General features: G+C 47.1%; 1 protein-coding gene across 1 annotated transcript in view; it reads right to left on the bottom strand.

Annotated features, from left to right (window-relative positions):
• Positions 1–24,154, bottom strand: part of luzp2 (leucine zipper protein 2) — a 192,341-nt gene that overhangs the window by 114,702 nt on the left and 53,485 nt on the right. The gene's annotated exons all lie outside the window — the stretch shown is intronic.

Raw genomic sequence — 24,154 nt, 5'->3', positions numbered from 1 at the left:
GATGGCATTACATGTTTTACCCAAATTAGGTATCTAACGTGCAAATGGCAGACACATCCCAAACACTAATGTGGTTAGAATCGTGTTTTTTCCCCGTTTTTATGAAACAGCGAAAAAGTTACAATGACATCCATTGGTATTGCTATTGGTATATGTCAGCTAGTGGAGAGATATGTAAGCTCCAGGGCTCTGATGACATCAAAACACTTTACACTCATGTTTACAATTTAAATTATAGTATAATAATTACAACTTTTAATTAAAAGGTTTGTGACACAAGTCAGTATAGTCAAGGTCAGACAATTTAGGGGATATAGACAAAGAAAATAAACTAATTTGTTGAGTGACAGGGTACTGATTTTCAGGCCCTTGAATAAGGTAGGTGTGTCCACTCCAAAGGATCGGATTGGTGCATCCCTCCCACAGAGGCCAGTGAAGCATAAACCCTTAAGCAGCTACTCGAGGCCCCATCACACCAAGCAAACTGTCAACTCATGTTCATCAAACATGGATGCTTAGCCCACTGACAGCCCATCAGCTCTAGTGTTTGTGTTGTGTCCGGCTCTATTAACTTGATGAACCTTATCATTAGCCGTTCATCCGATTGATGTTGAAGAGGGGATTCATGTTTGTTCCTAGCTGGAAGCAACTCAGTGCAACTCGGCTCGATTGGACACAAAGAACTCCTCTAGCTTTAATGGAGGATGTGAGGGTGCTTTGATGATCAGCTTGTAAATGGGCGAAAAATGGATTGGAGGTTTCAAACGACTGTAGTCATAGAAAAAAAAATGCTCTCATCTTATTACCTGCTTTTAGTGATGTTTGTTCTCATGAACTTTAGTGTCTCTGGATTAGCATCAGCATTGCATGTTGTGAGAGGGTCAGCAAAAAATGTGTTTCAATGCCAATACTCAGTTTGCAATGGATAATACTGGTATATGGCCATCTTTGAAATCTAACAGTACGTATGTTAGCACACTGAGCCCTGTGAATGCTTCATCGCTGTAACGGAGGTGATCTCTGGGGCCGTAGATCTAGGTCTCTGTTACGTATTATATAACTTCACTATTGGCGAAGCATATTCATTTGTTCCACGGTAAAACATTGCACAGGAAGCATTTTATGTATAAAAGATGACAAGAGCTTGTGTGGCATTCAAACCTGTTTTATTGAATGGTTGACGTCAGTATATTAATCCTTAATGTCGGGGGGCTGGATTGGCACGCAAACCTATGGGTGAACAAAGTGTGATTAGCGTTTCTAGTAATTCATTAGATGTTTAGACTAATCAAATGCTCTTTTCAAAAGCTAAAAAGACACCAGAAACTGTTTTAGATATTGAAACTACGCAAGGAATAAAACTTGAAGTGGTTACCTGTTACAAATACCTTGGTATCTGGCTTGATGATTGTCTCTCTTTTAAACTTCATGTCAATAACCTGCTTAAAAAGCTGAGGGTTAGGCTAGGTTTCTTCTACAGGAACAAGTCCTGTTTCTCGCTTGTGTTGGACTATGGTGATTTGATCTATATGAATGCACCTGCCCATTGCCTGGTCAAGTTAGATGCTGCGTATCACAGCGCACTGAGATTTGTGACAAACTGTAAAGTATTAACCCATCACTGTACCCTGTATGCAAGGGCTGGTTGGCCTTCACTAACTGTACGGAGGCTCAGTCACTGGTACATTTTTATATACAAAGCCATGTTAGGGAAACTTCCATCCTACATCTGCTCTCTGATCTCATGGCGAATTCTAAGTGGCTACTGCCTGAGATCTCATGCTGTGGTTTTATTAAATGTGCCAACTGCTAGGACTGACTTAGGGAAGATAGCTTTTAGATGCGCAGCTCCTCTGTCTTGGAACAGTCTGCAAAAGGAATGGAAGCTGAGCAATTTGGTTCCACTAAATGTTTTTAAAGCAAGGATAGATGCTATAGAATCGGAAACTGTTGGAACCTGTAAACGTTACTAGCTATGTAAACTGTAGTCTCTGTAAATATGCTGTATGATGTCCTTTTTGTTTTTCTGTTATGTTTATATGTATTCATGTGGAACCTACTTGCAGCAGGTCACCCTTGAAAAAGAGATCAATGATCTCAATGGGATTCACCTGCATAAATAAAGGTTTGAAATGAAATGAAATGAATGTATATTTCTGTTATATTTGTCATATCATCTCTGCCGTAGTTGACATCATAACACTCACCTCCACCTGTTCTCCCGTCTCCGGTCCGTCACCGTAAAGAGTCTCCGGGAAACGGTGAACCCTCTTTTATCGTTCCGGATGGGGTTAAAGAGCAGGATGGAGGCAGGGGTGGTTTTATATCGTGTACATTGATGATGTTGGTTTATAATATTTTTCCTTTCATACATTAATTAGTTATAATTTAATTAATGGATGTTTGTTATTTTCAAGTAATGTTTAATTTTCTGTAACTGGTTTCATTATCTGAGCTAACCATCTTTGAACATACCACCCCTTTTGATGGTACAGTCCAATTGTTGGGCCTATAAAAGGTGGCGTGGTAGGCTCATTGGGTGGGGGAATAGTGCTGGAGACTAGTGATGTGTCGATGTTAAAAGAGCCGGCTCTTTTAAGTGAACGACGGGAGCCGGCTCGCACCCGCGAACGAACCTTTTGTTAAGTAATACGAGACATGATGATGATGATGATGATGATGATGATGATCGCCGCGCTACAGCTGCTCCGTGCATGCATGCAGTGACATGGATTAGAGACAGTTGGATGCTGCTGTTTTGAGCATTGCAATATATTTATTTTCACTATGTTATTTATTTATGATTACCCTTAGGCTCAGCAAAGATTTGATGTAAGCTGCTGCTGTCTTTTTTTCTATAGTTAATAGTTACTGAAATAGAGCCCTGCTGTTTTGTCAGGGCCTTTTCTTTAAATATAATTGTAACATGTCCATACAGTAGCTTACATTTTTATAGGTGTTGCTATCTGCTTTGTGTAGCGTGGTTCTACAAGCAATTCAGTGCATTCTTTGCGTGGTATCAGAGAGTTACACGGGTCTGTAAATGCAATGAAAACATTTGGCCACAGAAAATCATTACGTTAAACATGTAATTTTTACTTTTCAATACTTCAGTACAAAGGATGTATTGAATCATTTAAGTGATATATGTGTACACATACAAATCATTAGTCAAAACAGGGCTACATTTGATTTAATTATAAAAGGTATAATATGTGGTAAACTGAAGAGCCGTTTGGGAGCCGAAAGAGCCGGCTCTTCTTGGTGAGCCGAGCCAAATGATCTGGCTCACCAAGAAGAGCCGTAATTCCCATCACTACTAGAGACAGTCATATGGATGATTGATGCTGTTAATACGACTGTTAATCATGTACCAATGATTATTAAATGCCCACACCGGGTTGTATTTGGACGTTCTGCCTCTGCATCCTTACTTTGGTCGGATACAAAAAAAAATAACGAAAAGATTGGCCCCTGCAGCAGATTCTGTCTGAACAGAAGAACCTCTTTCAGTTTAGGAGAGCACGGCTGCTGGTTTGACTATAATGTATTTTCTGGTGGATCGAGTTGATACATAATTCAAAGTGCAATCTTGTGTTTGACCTTCTATTGACCATCTTCCACCACACACACACACACACATGCACGCACGCACGCAGGCACGCACGCACGCACACACACACAGGCCATTTCATTCTGTTTCCAGCTTTCCCACAGATCTACCTTATCTGTTTGCATCTACTTATAATTTGTGTAGATGATCATTGCACCTCATCACAGAGTGTGACAGAAGAGGGGATTTTGTTTCATCGCTCTAAACCAAGTACCCGTTGCAAAATATCGTAATGAGGTACAGTTGTTACATGAGGAATACAGCTGTTCATTTCCAGTGAATTTTGCTTGAAATCTTGGGGAAGGAACTCTTACTAAAATCGAGCAAAAGGAACTATAGGTTACTTACGTAAGCCCAGTTCTCAGAGTAACATGAAGTGAGATGTCTCACTATGGGATGCGCCTCAACGCGTATGCAAACAGAAGCATCAATCTCATTACGCCAATCCTGATTGGCTGGTGATCTTGACGTCAACGTCAGGGAATCCATCCACCCTTTAAGTAGCTTGCGCTACGACTCAGCGTCATTCAAAATAAGCACCTCTTCTCGCTTCGCCTTAGCAAGAAGGGCCGTCTGGTGAGACATCTCACTTCATGTTACTCTGAGAACTGGGGTTACGTAAGTAACCTATAGTTCTCATTCATAACACTCCGTTCGATGTCTCACTATGGGATATCGAAACTCCCGTATTGCTAGACATGCTTATCTCGAAAATCACCAAAAAGAACCAGAACTTAACAGGTAGAACTCTGTCTCAACACGGGACCCAGCACTGCGCGGGCCACACTTGGAGCAGAGACATCTAGCCTGTAAAAGCGGACAAAAGTGAGCGGCAAGGACCAGCTCGCTGCTGCACAAATGTCTTGGATGGAAACACCCTTGAAAAAAGCCCAGGATGTAGCCAGTCCACGAGTAGAATGAGCACGCAGGCCCGTTGGTGCCTGCAAACCCTGACTCGTATAAGCCAGAGCAATCGCTTCCACAATCCAGTGGGAGAGCCGTTGCCTGGTAACGGGCTTGCCCTTCTGAGGGTTAGCCCAGGATATAAAGAGTTGGTCATTACAACAAAACTCTTTTGACCTGTCCATATAGATGCGTAAAGCACAAACTGGACACAGCAAATTCGGCCGCTGTTCCTCAGAGGAACACAGCGGCGGAGGAAATGCCACAATGTCAATGGGGGTACATGAGCCAACCACCTTAGGTATAAAGGCAGGGTTGGGCTTCAGCAACACTCTCGTTTGCCCCGGGGCAAACTGAGTGCATGAAGGATGTACAGAGAGCGCATGAATGTCACTGACTCGCTTGGCAGATGCCAGAGCCAGTAACAGCACTGTCTTCAGTGACAGGAGTTTCATGTCAGCTTCTTCCAGGGGTTCAAATGGAGGTCGAGTGAGCCCATCTAAAACCACTGCCAAGTCCCATAAGGGCACCACTTTCCCTCAAAGCCCACATGGCATGCAGCAATAGCAGCCAGGTACACTTTGATCGTAGAGAAAGCTCTGTGTTTATCAATCAGGTCTTGTAGAAATGATAAAATCACCCCGATAGGACATTGAAAAGAGATGTGTCCTTTTTTGAAGGCACCACTCCTCAAACACCCTCCACTTACAGTCATAGAGAGACCTGGTGGAGGAAGCTCTTGCACTCTGAATAGTGTTTATCACCTTCTGAGGGAGCCCCACTGTATTCAGATTGTACCACTCACGGGCCAGGCCCATAGTGCCAAGCGCTCTGGGTGTGGGTGAAAGATCGTCCCCCCCGCCTGAGACAGTATGTCCCTGCTTAGTGGGAGCTGCCACGGCTGCCCGCACAGCAGCTGATATATATCCGCCAGCCAGTACATTGCAGGCCAGTGCGGAGCTATCAGGATAAGTGTGTGGCGTTGTTCTCTCACTCTGGCCAGAGTTGGGGGTATCACAGCCAGGGGTGGGAACGCGTATAGAAGGACCGGAGGCCAAACGTGCGCGTGCGCGTCCACGCCTAACGGTGCGTTTAAATTGCGCATTGAAAAGAACAGCTGACATTGAGCATTTTCTTTTGATGCGAACAGATCTACCGCGGCTCGGCCGTAACGCACCCACAGCTGACTCACAATTATTGGATGTAGAGTCCAGTCTGCATATAGTGGTGCACCTCTGGACAGCAGATCTGCCCCGAGGTTCATCACTCCTCCACGTTTCGCTTCTCAAAGCGAGCGGAGATGTCACAGCTCTGTCGTCTGCCCTCAGTGTCTTTATTTGTTGTGTTATGGGGCCCTCTAGTGTCTGAACACGGTGGTACCCCAGGTTGACAACCCCGGCCGACACTGCGCATGCACGTGGCGGTGGTGCCTTCACAATCCCGTCTATTGTCCGCCTTTTGAGAGAGGCCGTAGCCGCTCTCAAAAGAGGGGCAGACGACTTCCGGTTGGGCATGACGGAGTAGAGACGTGCGTAGTTCTGCTCCCGCAAACTTTTGTGTTGTAACTTTTCTGAAGCCCATAACTCTTCTCTAACTTACATTTAAGTGAACATTAATATTATTCCACTCACAACGCCACCGTAGTATGCCGTCCAAACCGGCGAAAAGCAACAAAAAAGAACAACCCGCCAGGACCGATAGCCCCGAGCTAGCTAGCAACAATCTCAGCATGGCGGGCATAACTGGCCTCCTTGAAGACCACCGTAGAGCCCTCTCTGCCGACTTTAAGTCTGCTATCTCAACTCTCGAAGCAAAACTAGACCGAATCCAAGCGACTGTGTCAGACAATTGCTTCGCTCGTGTCCAATGCTAACTTGCAGGACGAACGCATGTTAGCCCTGGAGGCTACTTGTGCTATGCTAACGGACAGCAATGTTACACTGCTGGCCAAAGTCACTGATCTCGAGTCCCGCAGTCGGCGCAACAATATAAGAATTGTCGGTTTGCCAGAATCCATTGAGGGCCCTCATCCCTCGACATTCTTCCCGAAGCTGCTGATGGAGGTCTTTGGTGAGGGCATCCTTGATTCGCCGCCGGAGTGCGACAGGGCCCACCGCTCACTCACCGACAAGCCCAAGCCGGGGCAAAGGCCACGGCCGGTCATCATCCGCGTCCACAGGTACCAGCAGAAGGAGAAAATTATCCGCGAGGCCCGGGCCAGGAGAGGCAAGCTACCGTACCAAGGTACGCCCATCGCCATCTACGAGGACTACACACCCGAAGTGATGGAACAGCGCTACAAATACCGAGAGGTGATGGCGGAGCTTTACAACCTAGGGCTCAAGCCAGCCCTGCTGTTCCCTGCGAGGCTTTCCATCGTATCGAAGGAGGAAGGTAAGAAGAGATTCTCCTCGGTGGCAGAGGCTAAAGGCTACATAGCATCCATTCGTCCTGACGCTGACTAGCACTAACGGTGCCGATAACTCTTGCGTCCGATGGGACGTTTAGTAAGAGACTATTACTACTTTTTTTTCGGATTCTGCTTTCATGGACACTTTTTGTACATGCACCTATGCATGCATTACACTACATGGGACCCAAGTGTAATGGAAACTTCTGTGTAGCTATGCAGTGGGAGTCACCGACTCAGGAAGGAGACACGGGAAGAGCAGTAGCTTTGATGTCAAACACATGATGGTTTATTTGGAGTTAACGGCCGGAGGATTCACATCACAAGTCCAAGAGTCAGAGGTTCTGACTTCACGGTAGAGTTGCCACGTCAATTCTGGAGAGCCTCTCTCTTGCCAGCCCATCTAACTGGTTTCGCAGAGAGTAAACAACATATTTGAGAAGATAGCCTAAACAATGTGGGAACACTGAGCTACTTGCCTCGGACACCTATGACCTCGAAGATTTTACCTTGGAGTCCACAAATACAGAGAAGGAAGTGTCCCAGTGTACCCACAACACAGACCATCTGTATCCCAGTATTGACCGGTCACAGAATGGGAACAATAACATTATTGGCTAAGCCGCCTGTGTCCTTAAAGAAGGTAAACAGACATCAAGGTTTGTCCTGTATGTTACTAATTGGCGTCTTATGATAATTATTTCCACAACACCAAGTACTTGGACTGTTCTGAATGCTGTTTGAACTGATTCCTTCTATGGGTTTTAACCCTTAAAGTGCAATTTTATTTTGTTTTACTTGATCTCTGGGCCTTATTTTTTTTTATGTATGTTACTTGAGATCTATGTCAGTGCCTTATTGCCCTCTGCTATGTTTATATTGGCTGGCTGTTTACCTATCTATGGATGTTGTTATAATTACTATTCTATGCATATATATACACTTGAGTTTTTGTTTGTTTGTTCACTTTAATACTCCTCCGTGTTACAATGGGCTTCCCGCTTTTAGTATAGGGAACGGGACCCCGGAAGATAAGTTCAGCTGTTGAGCTTTGAGCTATAGCGCTCAGACAAGGTTTGTATTTGGGATGCTCCAGGTATGGTCATATTTGGGTTTATGGGTTGTGTTTTGTTTATGGTTTGTCTATTTTTGCCTTTGCTTGGTTTTTTTTGTACTGTTTTTTTCCCCTTCCCCGGTCTTCTTCTTCCCCCCCACCACTCCTCTCCCCTCAGTCCTCGGGAAGCACAACGGTTCCAGACCACCTTCATTAGACTCCCCATATGACTAACAGTATGACGACTGCTGGCAGAAATGTGCGCCTGATCTCCTGGAACACCAGAGGAATGAACAAAGCTATTAAAATTGGTAAGGTCTTGACTCGACTGCAACATCTTAAAGGGGACATTATATTTTTACAAGAAACACACCTTAAAACGTCTGACACCCTTTGCATCAAGCGGGCGTGGATGGGCCATTACTTCCACTCAAGATTTTCTAGTAGAGCCAGAGGTGCTGCCATTATTATTCACAAGTGTGATGTTCGTACCAACAACTACTATTCTCGACAATAATGGCCGCTACGTCATAGTTTCAGGTGTCTTGCAGGGCATGCCTGTAATTTTGGTTTCCGTTTACGCACCCAACTGGGATGATGACCAATTATTTATGAACCTTTTTGCTAAAATCCCGAATGCAGACAATCACCGCATAATCATGGGTGGAGATTTTAACTTGATTCAAGATGTGCACCTCGACAGGTCATCCCTTAAACTTGGCACTCTCTCAAAATCCGCTAATGTAGTCTCAAATTATGCAGCACAATTAGGAATCTCAGACCCTTGGAGATTTAAAAACCCTCAAAGTAAAGCTTTCTCTTTTTTCTCACACGTCCACCACACATTCTCGCGAATAGATTTTTTTCTGCTTGATGACAGCTTGCTACACCTTGCCAGCGCGTGTCAATACCATCCTATAGCCACCTCAGATCACGCCCCTGTATCAATTGACATCCACTTCCCTCTTAGTGTTACTCCCGCTAAGTTGTGGAGGTTTAGTTCCCACCTGCTGTCAGATGACAAGTTTAAGGACTTTGTTAATTCACAGATTCGTTTATATATCGAAATTAATGACACTGCTGATGTAAGTTGTGGAACAGTGTGGGAGGCTCTCAAAGCCTATGTTCGTGGGCAGGTTACTGTATATCGTATGTTTCCAAACTAAGAAAGGATGAAAGGGTTCGGCTGTCGGCAATTTTGGAAGAACTTCTCCGAATTGATGAATCGTATTCCTCCTCCCCCTCACCGACCTTATATAAAAAACGCATATTATTACATTTGGAACATGACCTTTTAATGACGAGCGTAGCGGAGAGACAACTGAGGCAAACTAAGCAGCGCTTTTTTGAACAGGGGGACAAGGCTGGGAGGCTTCTGGCTCAACAGGCTCGGGCAGTTAACGCCTCCAGATTAATCCCCAAAGTAAAGTCGCCCGAAGGCAATTTAGTCTCTGACCCGATTGAAATAAACAAGTCTTTCTTTGAATTTTATAATAAACCCAAAATCCTCTTGACTCCTTAACTTTCCCCCAAATTGACGTAGTTAACGCAGGCGGAATGGGGGACCCCATTTCCACTTTAGAGATACAGGAAGCCATCAAATCTATGCAAAATGGGAAATCCCCTGGTCTGGACGGCTTCACAGTCGAATTCTACAAGGCGTATTCATTTCTTTTGGCCCCAATTCTAGCAAGGATGTATAATAATTCCCTTAAAGAAGGCAGATTACCTCAAACCCTATCTATGACATCCATCTCTCTACTATTGAAGAGGGATAAAGATCCTACTCTTTGTGGCAGCTACAGATCAATTTCCCTCCTAAATGTTGATTGTAAAATACTGGCTAAGACTTTGTCCGTCCGCCTCCAACTCGTGATACCTTCTATAGTTCCACTTGACCAAACAGGCTTTATGATAGGGAGACACTCTTTCTTCAATACCAGGAGGCTACTTAATGTTATTTTCTCGCCCCCGTCCAATGTCCCTGAAGTCATAGTTTCACTCGATGCAGAAAACATTTTTGATAGGGTGGAGTGGAGCTACTTGTTCTTCATTTTAGAACAATTTGGCTTTGACTCCAAATGTATTTCTTGGATTAAACTTGTATACACCTCCCCTTCTGCATCGGTAAACACAAATGGCATTCAATCGTCTACCTTCCCTCTCCAACGTGGGACACGCCAGTGCTGCCCACTTTCTCCCCTATTGTTTAATTTAGCCATCGAGCCTCTAGCTATATGGCTTAGAGGCCACAATGGGTTTGAGGGCATCACTCGCCATGGTATAGTTCACAAACTTTCCCTTTACGCGGATGACCTTCTCCTATACGTCTCCAATCCTGTGTCCTCTCTCCCTCCTATATTGTCAATCCTTGAGCAGTTTGGTCGTTTATCAGGTTACAAATTAAATCTCCAAAAGAGCGAACTATTTTTTGTAAACCAACTGGCGAAGACACTCCCCCCAACCGCTTTTTCCTTTAATATTGCATCAGACGGCTTCAGATACTTGGGGGTATCCATCACCAGCGCCTTTAAAGATTTGTTTCCCAAACATTTCCAACCACTCTTAGCTAAATGCAAATCGGATCTATCTAGGTGGTCTTCCCTTCCCTTATCCCTTGTTGGCCGTGTCAATCTTATTAAAATGGTAATTCTGCCGAAGTTCTTATATCTCTTCCAGCATATCCCAATTTGCATCAATACATATTTTTTCACCAGTCTTGACAGTCAACTAAATGCGTTCATTTGGGATGACAAACCCGCCCGTCTTAAAAAATCAATTCTTCAGCTCCCCAAGTCGGCACTCCCGAACTTCCGTCACTACTACTGGGCCTCTAATATTAACCGACTCCTTTACTGGACTGGCCCCAAGACTCCTAACTCCAGCCCACCATGGGTTCACATGGAGATCTCCTCCTCCTCTAGCTCCTTACACTCTGTGATTTGCTCCCAACTTCCCGTAATGACACACAAAATCTCAGTCAACCCAATTGTTACCAGTACTATTAAGATTTGGCTTCAATTCAGAAGGCAACATGGCTTACACAGAGCCTCAATCCAAGCTCCGATTCTAAATAATCACTCATTCTCTCCATCCTGCTCGGACCCCACCTTCCGAATGTGGGCTGCCAACGGGCTTGTCACAATCAGTAATCTTTACTAGGATGGGGTTTTCTCCGACTTTGCATCCTTGTCAGCCAAATATCACCTGCCAAACAGTCATCTTTTCCGCTTCTTCCAAATTAGGCATTTTGCTCAAAAGCAATTTCCCCATTTTCCCAACCGCCCCCCTGAGTCAGGAATTGACCAGTTCTCATTCATAACACTCCGTTCGATGTCTCACTATGGGATGCGCCTCATCGCGGAGCAAACAGAAGCATCAATCTCATTACGCCAATCCTGATTGGCTGGTGATCTTGACGTCAGCGTCAGGGAATTCACCCCCTATAAGTAGCTTGCGCCACGACGCATGCGTCATTCTCAAACACCTCTTCTCGCTTCAGAGCACATCTCTATAGTAGCCGGACAAGCTTAACGGTCCACAGACTGAACCCAAATATAACCATTTCGGTCGACGGGCGCTCGCCGGCTACTCCTTCTGCTTCGCAAGAAGACGGTAATACTAACGCCAGTTAGTATTCAAATCGACCTCGCCGTTTCTTTCCCCGGAAAGTAAGGTAATGTTTTGATTTTTCTCAAGCTAGCTACGCACCTGTTGCTAGCTAGCTTCCCCTTACTACCGACACCACGGTAGCGAGGACCCTTTTCTTTTTCTCTCTCACGGAGGAGAAAAGGATTAGAAGTATATTGACACACCAGTCAATATTCTTTGAGAACAAAGGACCCACACCGTCCCTTTTTCTCCGGATTAAGGACGGGTTGGTAACACTTTTTCTCTCAACGACGTACCTGTTACGAGCGGGTCCTCTCCACGCCACGAGGCGAACAAGATGGACGCCTCTCCCCCTCACACCAGAGGAGTCAGGGACTCGGAGGCTCGGTCATGCGGCTGCGGGTTGAAAATAGCAGGCACAGACTTACACCAGGTCTGCTCGTCCTGCCTCGGGCTGGAACACGCCCAGCAGGCTATCGACAAGCCCGGCTCGTGCGGGCATTGTCCCCGTTTCACCCGAAAGAGCCTCCACCGACGGCTAGCACACCAAGCTAGCTTGTTGGAACAGGACTCCCTCATGTCCACTGATTCGCCGTTTGGCAATCAAGACACGGGGGCGTCCGCCGCAGAGACTGAGCCCCTCACTGTGTCGGTCTGGGGCTCACTAACAGCGGCAGCTGCGGAACCGGGATCCCACGCCGTATAAGGCCGGGACCCGGTGGCGGCAAGAGACGCGGGAACGGAGCCCCACGCCTCACCAGACGGGAGCTCCCGGCGAGACCTCACCATGGTCTCGCCCGCAGAGGATCGGCCTGCTCCGCATACCGCCGATGGAACTGCTGGTGGCAGCCCACCTCCTACCGAGGATGGGCCCGTCACCAAGCAGGAACCCCACGCTGCCAGCGAAGGTGGACCGTTTCCAGTCGACCATGACTGAACGGTCCTACAGAGCCGCAGCGTTGTCCGCCAGGGCTCTGAACGTTTCCTCACTGCTAACCGCATACCAAGCGGAGTTCTGTGAGGATATGTTGAGTAATCCTGGACCGGCCATTCTGGATGAGTTGGCCGCGGTCACAGACATTTGTCTCCGTGTCCAACGCTGCGCCGTACAGGCCACGGGCAAAACAATGGGGATCATGGTGGTGCAGGAAAGAGCTAGATGGCTCAACCTCACCAACCTCCCAGACCGGGAAAAGGAGGATCTGCTTGACATGCCCATCGTTCCCGAGGGGATTTTCGGCTCCGCTCTTGCCTCCATGCAGAGGAGATGCGAGTCGAAAAAGAAGGAGGATGAGGCCCTCCACCTCTGCCTCCCTCGAAGGGCCCAGCCGCTGCCTTCGCAGCGGCAGCCCTTCGTCCAAGCTGCTCCGAACCCTGCTCGGTTCAAAATACCGAAAACGCAGAGGTCGCAGTCCCCCCCTGTTCCCCTTCTGAGAGCAGCTACGGCCTCTCTCAAAGGGCGGACAATTGACGGGTCTGTGAATGCACCACCGTCACGCGCATGCGCAGTGCCGGCTGGGGCTGTAAAGGCACCACCGTCACGCGCATGCGCAGTGCCGGCTGGGGCTGTAAAGGCACCACCGTCACGCGCATGCGCAGTGCCGGCTGGGGCTGTAAAGGCACCACCGTCACGCGCATGCGCAGTGCCGGCTGGGTTTGTAAAGGCACCACCGTCACGCGCATGCGCAGTGCCGGCTGGGGCTGTAAAGGCACCACCGTCACACACATGCGCAGTGCCGGCTGGAGCTGTAAAGGCAACACCGTCACGCGCATGCGCAGTGCCGGCTGGGGTCGTGAAGGCACCACCGTTACGCACATGCGCAGTGCCGGCTGGAGCTGTAAAGGCACCACCGTCACGCGCATGCGCAGTGCCGGCTGGGGTCGTGAAGGCACCACCGTCACGCACATGCGCAGTGCCGGCTGGAGCTGTAAAGGCACCACCGTCACGCGCATGCGCAGTGCCGGCTGGAGCTGTGAAGGCACCACCATCACGCGCATGCGCAGTGCCGGCTGGAGCTGTGAAGGCACCACCATCACGCGCATGCGCAGTGCCGGCTGGTGTTGTGAAGGCACCACCGTCACGCGCATGCGCAGTGCCGGCTGGAGCCGTAAGGGCACCACCGCCACGCGCATGCGCTGTGTCGGTGGGGATTGTCGAAATGGGGCACCACAGTGCTCAGACACTGGAGGGCCCCATAACACAACAAATAGAGACTCAGAGGGGAAGAGACGTGACTTCTCAGCTGGCTCTAAGGAGCATACAGCGGGAGATGCTCACGACATCTGCTTGGGTTTCTCAAGACAGTTACACAGAGCTACAGACTCCAAGTCACCGTCACCCCCCCTCGCTTCTCGGGCATTCTGCATTCGAAGGCCCGAGGAGAGTCAGCCCATATTCTGGAGAGAGAGATTCTCTCTCTCCTAGAAAAGAGGGCTATATCTATTGTACCCGCCAAGCAGAGTCAGGGCGGCTTCTATTCCAAGTACTTCCTCGTTCCCAAACGGGGAGGGAACGGAATTCGGCCAATACTTGATTTGAGGGCTCTGAACAAATATCTAAAAAGATATAAGTTCAGAATGCTCACTCACACATCTCTGCTGCGGCTCGTGCGACAAGACGACTGGTTTACATCAGTCGACCTGAAAGATGCGTATTTTCACATCCCAGTATATTACCCACACAGGAAATATCTGAGATTCGCATTTCAGGGGATCTGTTATGAATACAGAGTACTCCCCTTCGGTCTGTCTCTCAGTCCAAGGGTGTTTGTACGATGTACGGAAGCCGCGATAGCCCCGTTAAGACAACAGGGTATTCGCCTGGCGACCTACCTGGATGACTGGCTGCTTCTTGCACAGTCGGAGCAGGAGGCTGTTACGCAGACAAATATCCTCGTAAAGCACCTGCTTAACCTGGGTTTCATAATAAACACAGAGAAGAGCATGTTGTGCCCCGCGCAGACTATACTCTTCCTGGGTTTACGCCTGAACTCGGTGCCCTTTTCAGCTTGCTTGTCAGTGGAAAGAGTGACATTTTTCAGAGCTTGTCTCGCTCTTTTCCAGCTGCGCCAACATGTTCTCTTCAGATCATGCCTGCGATTGCTGGTGCTCATGGCGTCAGCCATCCTGGTCGTACGACTGGGACGCTTACACATGAGGGAGTTTCAGCGCTGGGTGGCCGCCCTAAAACTAAAACTAAAGAGTTATGGTTACTGTGAAATGCGTAATGGCACTGCGCCACTGGCTGCACCCGACTTTTCTAGTACGAGGTGTGCCTATGGGTGCTGTCCTTTCACGGAAAGTGGTCACCACGGACGCATGTCTGACAGGTTGGGGAGGTATTTATGAAGGTCGCCCGGTGAGGGGTCTCTGGAGCAGAGACCTCCAGCGGGCGCACATAAATTAACTGGAGCTTTTAGCCGTGTTTCTCACCCTAAAACGCTTTCTGCCTTTCCTCAGGGGACATCACGTCCTCGTGAGGACAGACAATACGACCACAATATCGTATATTAACCGCCAAGGGGGTTTGCGTTCTCTCCAGTTACACACACTGGCGCGCAAACTGATCCTATGGAGCGGTAGACGTCTCCTCTCTCTGAGAGCGACGCACGTACCGGGAGTGATGAACCTCGGGGCAGATCTACTGTCCAGAGGTATACCACTTATGCAGACTGGACTCTACATCCAAGGATTGTGAGCCAGCTGTGGGTGCGTTACGGCAGAGCCGCGGTGGATCTGTTCGCATCGAAAGACAACGCTCAGTGTCAGCTGTTCTTTTCGATGCGCGATCTAAATGCACCGTTAGGCGTGGATGCACTCGCGCACGATTGGCCCCCGGGCCTTCTGTACGCGTTCCCACCCCTGGCTCTGATACCCCCAACTCTGGCCAGAGTGAGAGAGCAACGCCACACACTTATCCTGATAGCTCCGCACTGGCCAGCTATGTAATGGCTAGCGGAGATATATCAGCTGCTGTGCGGGCAGCCATGGCAGCTCCCACTACGCAGGGACAAACTGTCCCAAGCCGGGGGGGCGATCTTTCACCCACACCCAGAGCGCTTGGCTCTATGGGCCTGGCCCGTGAGTGGTACAATCTGAATACAGTGTGACATGAAGCTGACCCTGGCAGCTGCCAAGCGAGCCAGTGGCACTCATGCACTATCTGTACAGTCTTCATGCACTCAGTTCGCCCTAGGGCAAACAGAGTGTGGTTGAAGCCCAACCCTACCTTTATCTTAAGGCGGTTGGTTCAGGTACCACATTTGACATTGAGGCATCCTCCCCGCCACTGTATTCCTCCGGGGAACAGCGGCCGGATTTGCCGTGTCCAGCCCGTGCTTTAAGCACGTACAGGGACAGATCAAGGGTGCTTCGTCATAATGACCAACCCCTTGTGTCCTGGGCTAACCCTTATAAGGGCAAGCCTGTTACTAAGCAACGGCTCTCCCACTGGTTTGTGGAAGCAATTGCTTTGGGGCTCATACGAGTCAGAGTTCGCAGGCACCCTCGGGTCCGCGAGCTCTTTCGACTCAGGGTCTGGCTGCATCCTGGGCTCTGTCCAGGATGTCTCCCATCCAAGACATTGGTGCAGCGGCGAGCTGGTCCTCGCCGCTCACTTTTGTCCGCCTCTTAACAGGCTGGACATTCTGCTCCCAGTGTGACTCAAGCAGTGCTGGGCACCTGGTTGAGTCAGAGCTCTCCCTGTTAAGTTCTGGTTGGTTTGGTGATTTTCGAGATAAGCTCGTCTGACAATACGGGAGCTACAATTTCCCATAGTGAGACATCGAACGGAGTGTTATGAATGAGAACTATAGGTTACTTACGTAACCCCAGTTCTCAGAGTAACATGAAGTGAGATGTCTCACCAGACGGCCCTCCTTGCTATAGTGAAGCGAGAAGAGGTGCTTATTTTGAATGGCGCATGCGTCGTGGCGCAAGCTACTTATAGGGGGTGAATTCCCTGACGCTGACGTCAAGATCACCAGCCAATCAGGATTGGCGTAATGAGATTGATGCTTCTGTTTGCTCCGCGATGAGGCGCATCCCATAGTGAGACATCTCACTTCATGTTACTCTGAGAACTGGGGTTACATAAGTAACCTATAGTTTCTCACCCTTGATTGTGACCAAAAAAGTCTGGTATCTACTATTTATGGAAAACTTGCCTTCTTTGACCTAGCCTCTACTACATCTATAAAAGAGTCCTGGGAGGGTGAGTTGGGTGTAGACATATCTGACAGTAAGTGGAGGGACATTCTTCGTTTGGTGCAAACCTCATCTATCTGTGCTAGGCATGGTCTAATGCAGTGTAAGGTGCTCCACAGGGCTCACTTTACCAATGCTAAACTAGCCAAAATATTTCCTCTTAGAAGCGATGCCTGTAACAGATGCAAGCAATCTCCTGCCAATCACACACATATGTTTTGGTCATGCCCCAGCCTGAATGCCTTCTGGTCTAGTATTTTCAAAACCCTTGAGCAGGCCCTTAACACACCCATACCCCGTAACCCTCTAACTGCCTTGTTTGGCGTCCCCCCAACACAGAACATGCCCACCACGACTCAGCGGGTCATCGCCTTCACAACCCTGCTGGCCAGGCGTTCCATTCTTCTTAAGTGGAAGCACGTCTCCCCACCCACACATGACAGGTGGATACAGGAACTATTACAGTGTATTAATCTCGAAAAGATACGATTTTCACTACAAGGATCCCTGACACTCTTTCATAAGACCTGGACTCCCTTACTACTGCTAATCAATGACCTTACAATCAACCCTGATGCTGATGAGGTGTGAGTGAACCCGGTGGGGGGGGAGGAGAGACCTTCACTTCCCCCTTTCCTTATCTCCCTAATACATTGACCATTACTTTTTTTGTCTTCTCTGTTTCCTCATGTAACTTGCAGTACCGTTATTTCCCTGGTATTTATTTTTACTGACTATTTACATGAAGAAGCACCTGTATTTGTATGTAATTTTCAGTTATTGGTCTTTGTATTTCATGTAATTTCTACCCCTCTTTTTTTATGCTGGTGTTTTATGTTTTGTAACTTTTTGATTTATGTCTTGTTTATAATGTGATCATAGCCCATAGGGGTGAGGGTGGGGGGTGGGAGGGAGGGGTGAGGTAACTATTTAATTTTCCTACAGACCATCTTCTATACATGTGTACCTACTGTATTGCCATTGTGATGTCTGTCAAAAAGCCAATAAAAAGATTTTGAAAAAAAAAGAAGAAGAGGGGCAGACGACAGACTGTTTATTGTTTTTATTGTTTTTCTTTTCATTTTTATTGACTGCGCCCTTGGCTTCAAGCCTGGAAACGACAGTGGAAAATGATTTATTAGGAAACAACAATGATGACATGTGTTTGTGTGACTTAAACAGGCAGCGGAACTTGCTGTCTTTGATGTTAAGTGCATTTCCCTGATGGCGCAAACTTGAGGATGACGTTCTGGCATCACTCGAGGCGGCGGGAAGATGGGGGCATGATGGCACCCCAAAAACACATGTGCATCTAACACTGGAACGTGCTCTGGAGCTGGGGAACAGGGAACTTCCAGCTCCTTCATCGAGGAGAGGACGCTGTCAGGCCGCCCGCTCCTTCTTCCTCGCCTGGTGGCTGACAACCTGGGTCGGCTAAGCCTGAGCGGCAGCTGCCGGAACCGGAGATTTTCTTGGCCAGCTCCCCCTCGCCTCGTGCCTGGGCTGGGGACCCGGGACGGGCTTTGGTCTCTGCTGCTTCGGTATCTTGAACCGGGCAGGACACGAGGCAGCTTGAGTGAAGGCCTGTCGCGGGACCATTGAAGGTGGCGGCTAGACCCTTCGGGGGAGACAGAGCTGGAGAGCCTCGTCTCCCTTCCTTTTTGATTCGCATCTCAGCTTTATCGAAGCTAGAGCAGAGCCAAATATGCCCTCGGCATGTCCAGAACATCCTCTTTTTCCCGGTCTGGAAGGTTCGTCAGGTTGAGCCACCTGGCTCTCTCCTGTACCACCATAATTCCCAGTGCTTTGCCCGTGGCTTGGACTGCACAGCGCTGCACACGGAGGCAAATGTCCGTGATCGCTGCGATCTCGTCCCACACGGCAGGCTCAGGTTTGCTCGACAAGTCTTCACAGAGCTCCGCCTGGTAGGCGGTCAGCAGCGAGCAGACGTTGAGTGCCCTGGCGGACAAAGCTGCGGCTTTATAGGCCCGTTCGGTCATCGCTGACTGGAACCGGTCTGCCTTTGCCGGTAGCATGGGGTTCCTGCTCGGTGTCGAAGCCAGCCTCGGTTGGAGGTGGGCTGTCACCAGCGGTTCCATGGGCAGCATTCGGAGCAGGCCGAGCCTCTCCATACCGTCACAGTCCAGGGAGGAGGCACCCTGGATTGGGGCCTTGCTGCTAAAAGGGCGGTCTCTCCACGAGACCGACACCTCGTCCAGCATCTCCGGAAAGACTGGAAGGAGCTGCCTCTTCGTCTTCGCTGCTTGGGGCAAGTTCTTCCCCTCGTAGCGAGATCTGGAGGTCTCCTTGGCCACTTCAGGCCATGGGATGTCCAGCCTGGACGCAGCGCGTTGACACACGGCCTGCAAGTCCATACTTAGGACGGGCGAAGCCTGTGTGCTTTCGCCCGGGAGAGCGGACATCGCTCCTGGCTTTGCAGCCTGAGCCGATGAAACGAAGATGTCATCCTCATCCGAGTCGGACAGGAGGAACTCACAGGTATCCTCTTTGTCCTCCATATAGTCCAACTCCAGGACATCCTCCGCGGGTGGAACCATGGTGAGGTCCAGTTGGGAGCCCCAGCTTGACACAGCGCGGGGCTCCGCTCTCGCGGCTCTTGCCGCCACCGGGTCCCAGCCTGACACGGCCTGGGGCTCCGGTTCAGCGGCTGCTGCTGTTGTTGAGCCCCAACCTGACACAGCGCGGGGCTCAATCTCTGCGGCGGACGCCACCATGTCTTGATTGCCGGCCGGCGAATCAGTGGACATGAGGGGGTCCCGTCCCAACAAGCTAGCTTGGCGTGCTAACCGTCGGCGGAGGCTCTTACTGGTGAAGCGGGTACAATGCCCGCACGAGCCGGGGTTATCGATAGCCTCCCGGGCGTGTTCCAGCCCGAGGCAGGACGAGCAGACCTGGTGTGAGTCTGTGCCTGAGATCTTAAACCCGCAGCCGCATAGCCGAACCTCCGAGTCCCTGACTCCTCTGGTGTGAGGGAGAGAAGGGTCCATCTTCGATCGCCGGGGTGTCGGCGTGGAGTGGACACGTTAGTAACAGGTACGTTACTGAGAAAAAAATCCAACCTTGCCGTTAGTCCGAAAGGAAAAAAGGCGACGGTGTAAATTGTATTCTTTAAAGAATATTAACTGGTGTGTTAATACCTTTTTATCTCTGTCTCCTCTGGTGTGAGAGAGAAAAGAGAACGTCCTCTTTACCGTGGTGTCGGTGTGGAGGGAAGAACAAACTAGCAACAGGTATGTTACTAGCTTGAAGAAAAATCAAACCTTACCGTTATTTCGACAGAAAGAACGGCGAGGCAGATTACAATATTAACTGGTGTGTTAATATTGCTCAGTCTTCTTGCAAAGCAAAAAAGTAACCGGCAAGCGCCCGTCGACCGAATGTTAGCTTTGGGTTTAGTTTAGCTTTGTGGACCGTTAAGCTAGCCCGGTTACTGATAAATCGAGATGTGCTCTGAAGCGAGAAGAGGTGTTTGAATGACGCTGCGTCGTAGCGCAAGCTACTTAAAGGGTGGGTGGATTCCCTGACGTTGATGTCAAGATCACCAGCCAATCAGGATTGGCGTAATGAGATTGATGCTTCTGTTTGCATACGCGTTGAGGCGCATCCCATAGTGAGACATCGAACAGAGTGTTATGAATGAGAACTCAATGTGTCAAAATCGGGGGCTACATTTTAAACATAATGTATTACCTTTTGTCTAAATCAATTGAAACACTCCAACCTTGCCAAAAAACCTTCTTCAATAGGACAATCACACTGCGTAAAATTACAATTGGAATTTCTGTAATGACAAACACTCGTAGGTAGATTAATTGACAATAGCATGTGCAGAAACGTACTATAACGTAATTGGAAGGTTGGAAAGGTTTGCTCTGCTGAATCACAGCCTCTTGTGCTCATTGGATTGTGCATGATAAACAACATGCATAGAGCCGTGTTCATTTATTATATTAATGGACTGCAATGAGGTCTACACCATGGAGTGTGCACATTTTTAACCTCAAGGGAGCTGACAAAAGGATATTCATATAAACCTAAGGCAAGCTTTTGTGAGTGTGTTGGTTTGTCAAATTGCACGTGTAATTGTTTCTGTTTTTCCATTTAATACGGGAAACAAATCTCCAAGTTGTAGAAATGACTGCCCCTTTGGCTTTGTTGGTCAAAGAACACATTTTCCATGTAGAAACAAATGATGCAAATGATGCATACTCATTGCTGGAGTCTCAGTCAAGCCTAATAGCAGACAACTCAAACAGATTTGTTTTAAATGTCCTTCATGACTGGATAACCCTCCCTCTGTGTGATCGGTTGAAATGAGGATGCTAGCATTGCATTAATCAAGCTGATACCCTTGTCATGTTGCTGTTGACCAACCACAATTAGAAGGGCTCTTAAGTCTGCACATGTCTGTACTTCAGCAGGGATACTTTGTCATTTGAGAGCTGGGAAATGACTCACTGAAGCTTAAAACACCCATAGCAGTTTTTGTAATTTCCATTAACAGAATATCATTAGGACCTGAAGACAGTATGTGAGATATTTCTTACAATAGGCATCCATCAATAATTGTAATCCATTGTTGGTCTTGTTTCTCCCCTCCAGTGTGAATCTCATCATGTTTAGGTTTGTCTGCATGTGTCATTTTTGTATCTTCCATTAATATGAATAACTGAACTGCCTTATAACCCTCTGTACACACACATACTGTACACACATGCTTCTCCAATCAAGTGTGTATATGGTGACTTATTAACACTGACATATATGGTGCAGATATTTTGATCCAAGGATAGAACCAAGTGATCCCAAAAGTCAGGGAAACCCAATTGACCAAGTGACAGGTAAACTTCAAATGTAGGGACTGACCCTTTAAGATGCCCCCCAAGTATATGTATGTATAACTCTGTTTAACAAGGACTACAAATAATGGTTTCCCGTCCATGTACATTAGTTATTTAGTAAATCAATTTAATACAGACAATTAACAAACTTCTCAAAGTTTGGTCAAGCTTTTCCTGTTTTTCTTTTGCCATCCAAATGCCTCAGGAGTCCTGACATGAACGTAGTACCATACGTAGATCATGACATGAACTGAGACATCAATGAATCCATTAGAGGATGATGACTGAAGTGCAGCTAAAAGCCTTGGAAAAAACGAGTAATGGACCTTGAGTTAATATATTTCAAACATTTGTCATTAAAGGTCAAGACTTATTTTAAAACAGACCTTTCTGATTCTCTGGAAATCCCTGGAGGTGAACTGAAGTTTCTACAAACTTTGATTATCTTATTAGATGTTAACTAAGGTTAAGTTAAGGTGACAGTTCACCTCAGACAAACTATTGTATTTAAGACTTGTAGAGATCTTAGACTATTAAGCAATTAACTCATAAATGTTTATCTTTTAAGATATAAAAATATCCCACGCCACAGTTTAGTAGGCCTATCCACTGTGTAATTAACTGTTTCACCCTGGTTATGAACCCACAAAATAATTATTGTGCTCATGGAGTACGCATGTTATGCTACTTAGGGGATGATTAAAATAAAACACATTCAGTGTCCTTTAACTGCCTGCCAAACTGCAGTAGACTACCTTTATAGTAAATGACCCGCAACATGAGGACAAACATGAATTAGAGTTAGTTATATGCCTGTCAAACGTGTGCATCTTAGCAAAACATTGTATTACTGAACATGTCCTTCAAGGATAGATTTAAACACCACCATTTCGTTTTAAATGAAGATACATTTGTAGAAGAGTAATGCCGGGCTTGTAAATGTCACAAAATGAAGTCCTGAATACAATTAGAGAAGTTTGCTAACAGTCAATACAACTTTCAAGATTGTAGCTTGGCCTTCATTTGTTATACTGAACAATATACAGAGCCAAATTCTGATCTTGCAATAAAAGCCTACTTTAAAATAAAAAACAAAGCCGACTCCTCTTCATTTTCAATGTCAGATAACACAAAAGCAAACATATCTCACAAGCCACTGAAGAATTGTTTGCTCTAGTTTTAACACCTAAACGCGTCATGTAAGAGAATCCCTTACAGAAAGAGATGGTTGCCATGTGAGAAAAAAATAACGAAGCAAAGGTGAGAAAGTGGCCAGAGGGAGTGTGCTTTTATCTATCTGGATAAAGACAACTGCAGGTGAGAGTTCGGGGGAACATTGTTGTTTTGGTACAATATCACAGGTAGGATCTCAGAGCAGGGCTTTGAGCTGATTCAGATGTCCCTCATTCCCATTTATTAAATAGGTAATATTACATTAATTGACTGAGTATAACAGTCAATATAGAAGCTGCAAACTCTACCTGAATGTCAATAAGCAAAGAGTAGAATGGCAGTGTCTGCCATTTTATTTAAGATACGACTCTTGGTATATTGAAAGAGATAACAATCATAGATTTATCTGCTTAATATGTTTTGTAAAATGTACTGGCACAACACAATATCTTGTTTTGTCCGATATGCAGTTCAACAATCCGTAAGATATAGCACCAGTTCACATTTAGACCCCTGAATCTAGGCCAGTTTTGTTTATGAAAATGGTATAATCTATTAATCTGAAGGTTAATTAATCCATTAAACTGTAAAAGATAGCGAGGTAGACTTAAATACAGCAGGCAGAGAGGAAACACAAACAAAGAACAGGTGCTGATTACAAAGGTAATGGAGGCTAGACTTCTTTCCAAAAAATAATTGAGGGCATTGCTAGAAATGTGGCTTGCTGCTATTATTTTTGGTTGATTACCAGATGCCTTTAAACCCGGACATGCTGGGTTGCATATCCTATTTGCAATCTGCATAATACTGACAGGTAAAAAATAAATCACTCACGGTGGCAGGGAGTCTTCTTTCTGCTCTCATTAGCGCTTCTTATTACTTCTTATAAGTATATAGTGTGTTTTTTTAAGATTGAGAGAATCAAATTGGACCCTTGTCTGCCTCTCTGCTTTATTCTACATAGTTAGATACCAGGGCATTTTCCTCTCCTTAGAAGAAGTCACTTGCTGTCAGTCATTGTCAGAAAAACAACCTCTTAGACTTCAACAATTCCCAAGTAAAATAATCCACTGCATTGAACATGAGCCCTAATTATTCCTCAGTTCCTCTTGAATTATGTTCTGCGTATACCTGACATCCAAAGAAGGAAATAAAGGTGAAAGGAAATACACACAGTTTCTTACTTATTAGTCCCATCTAGCAAACAGTATGTGAAAACCTAGCAATACATATGATGTCTTGAGGGTTATAATGTTCAGTTTTGTGGAGTTGAGATTGAAAGTTAATTCTTGACCTCAATCCTAATATGGAGAGAAGCCCTA

Source organism: Gymnodraco acuticeps, unplaced genomic scaffold (genome assembly GCF_902827175.1).
Source record: "Gymnodraco acuticeps unplaced genomic scaffold, fGymAcu1.1, whole genome shotgun sequence".
Classification (NCBI taxonomy): Eukaryota; Metazoa; Chordata; class Actinopteri; order Perciformes; family Bathydraconidae; genus Gymnodraco; species Gymnodraco acuticeps.
This window is presented reverse-complemented; position numbering and strand designations above follow the sequence as displayed.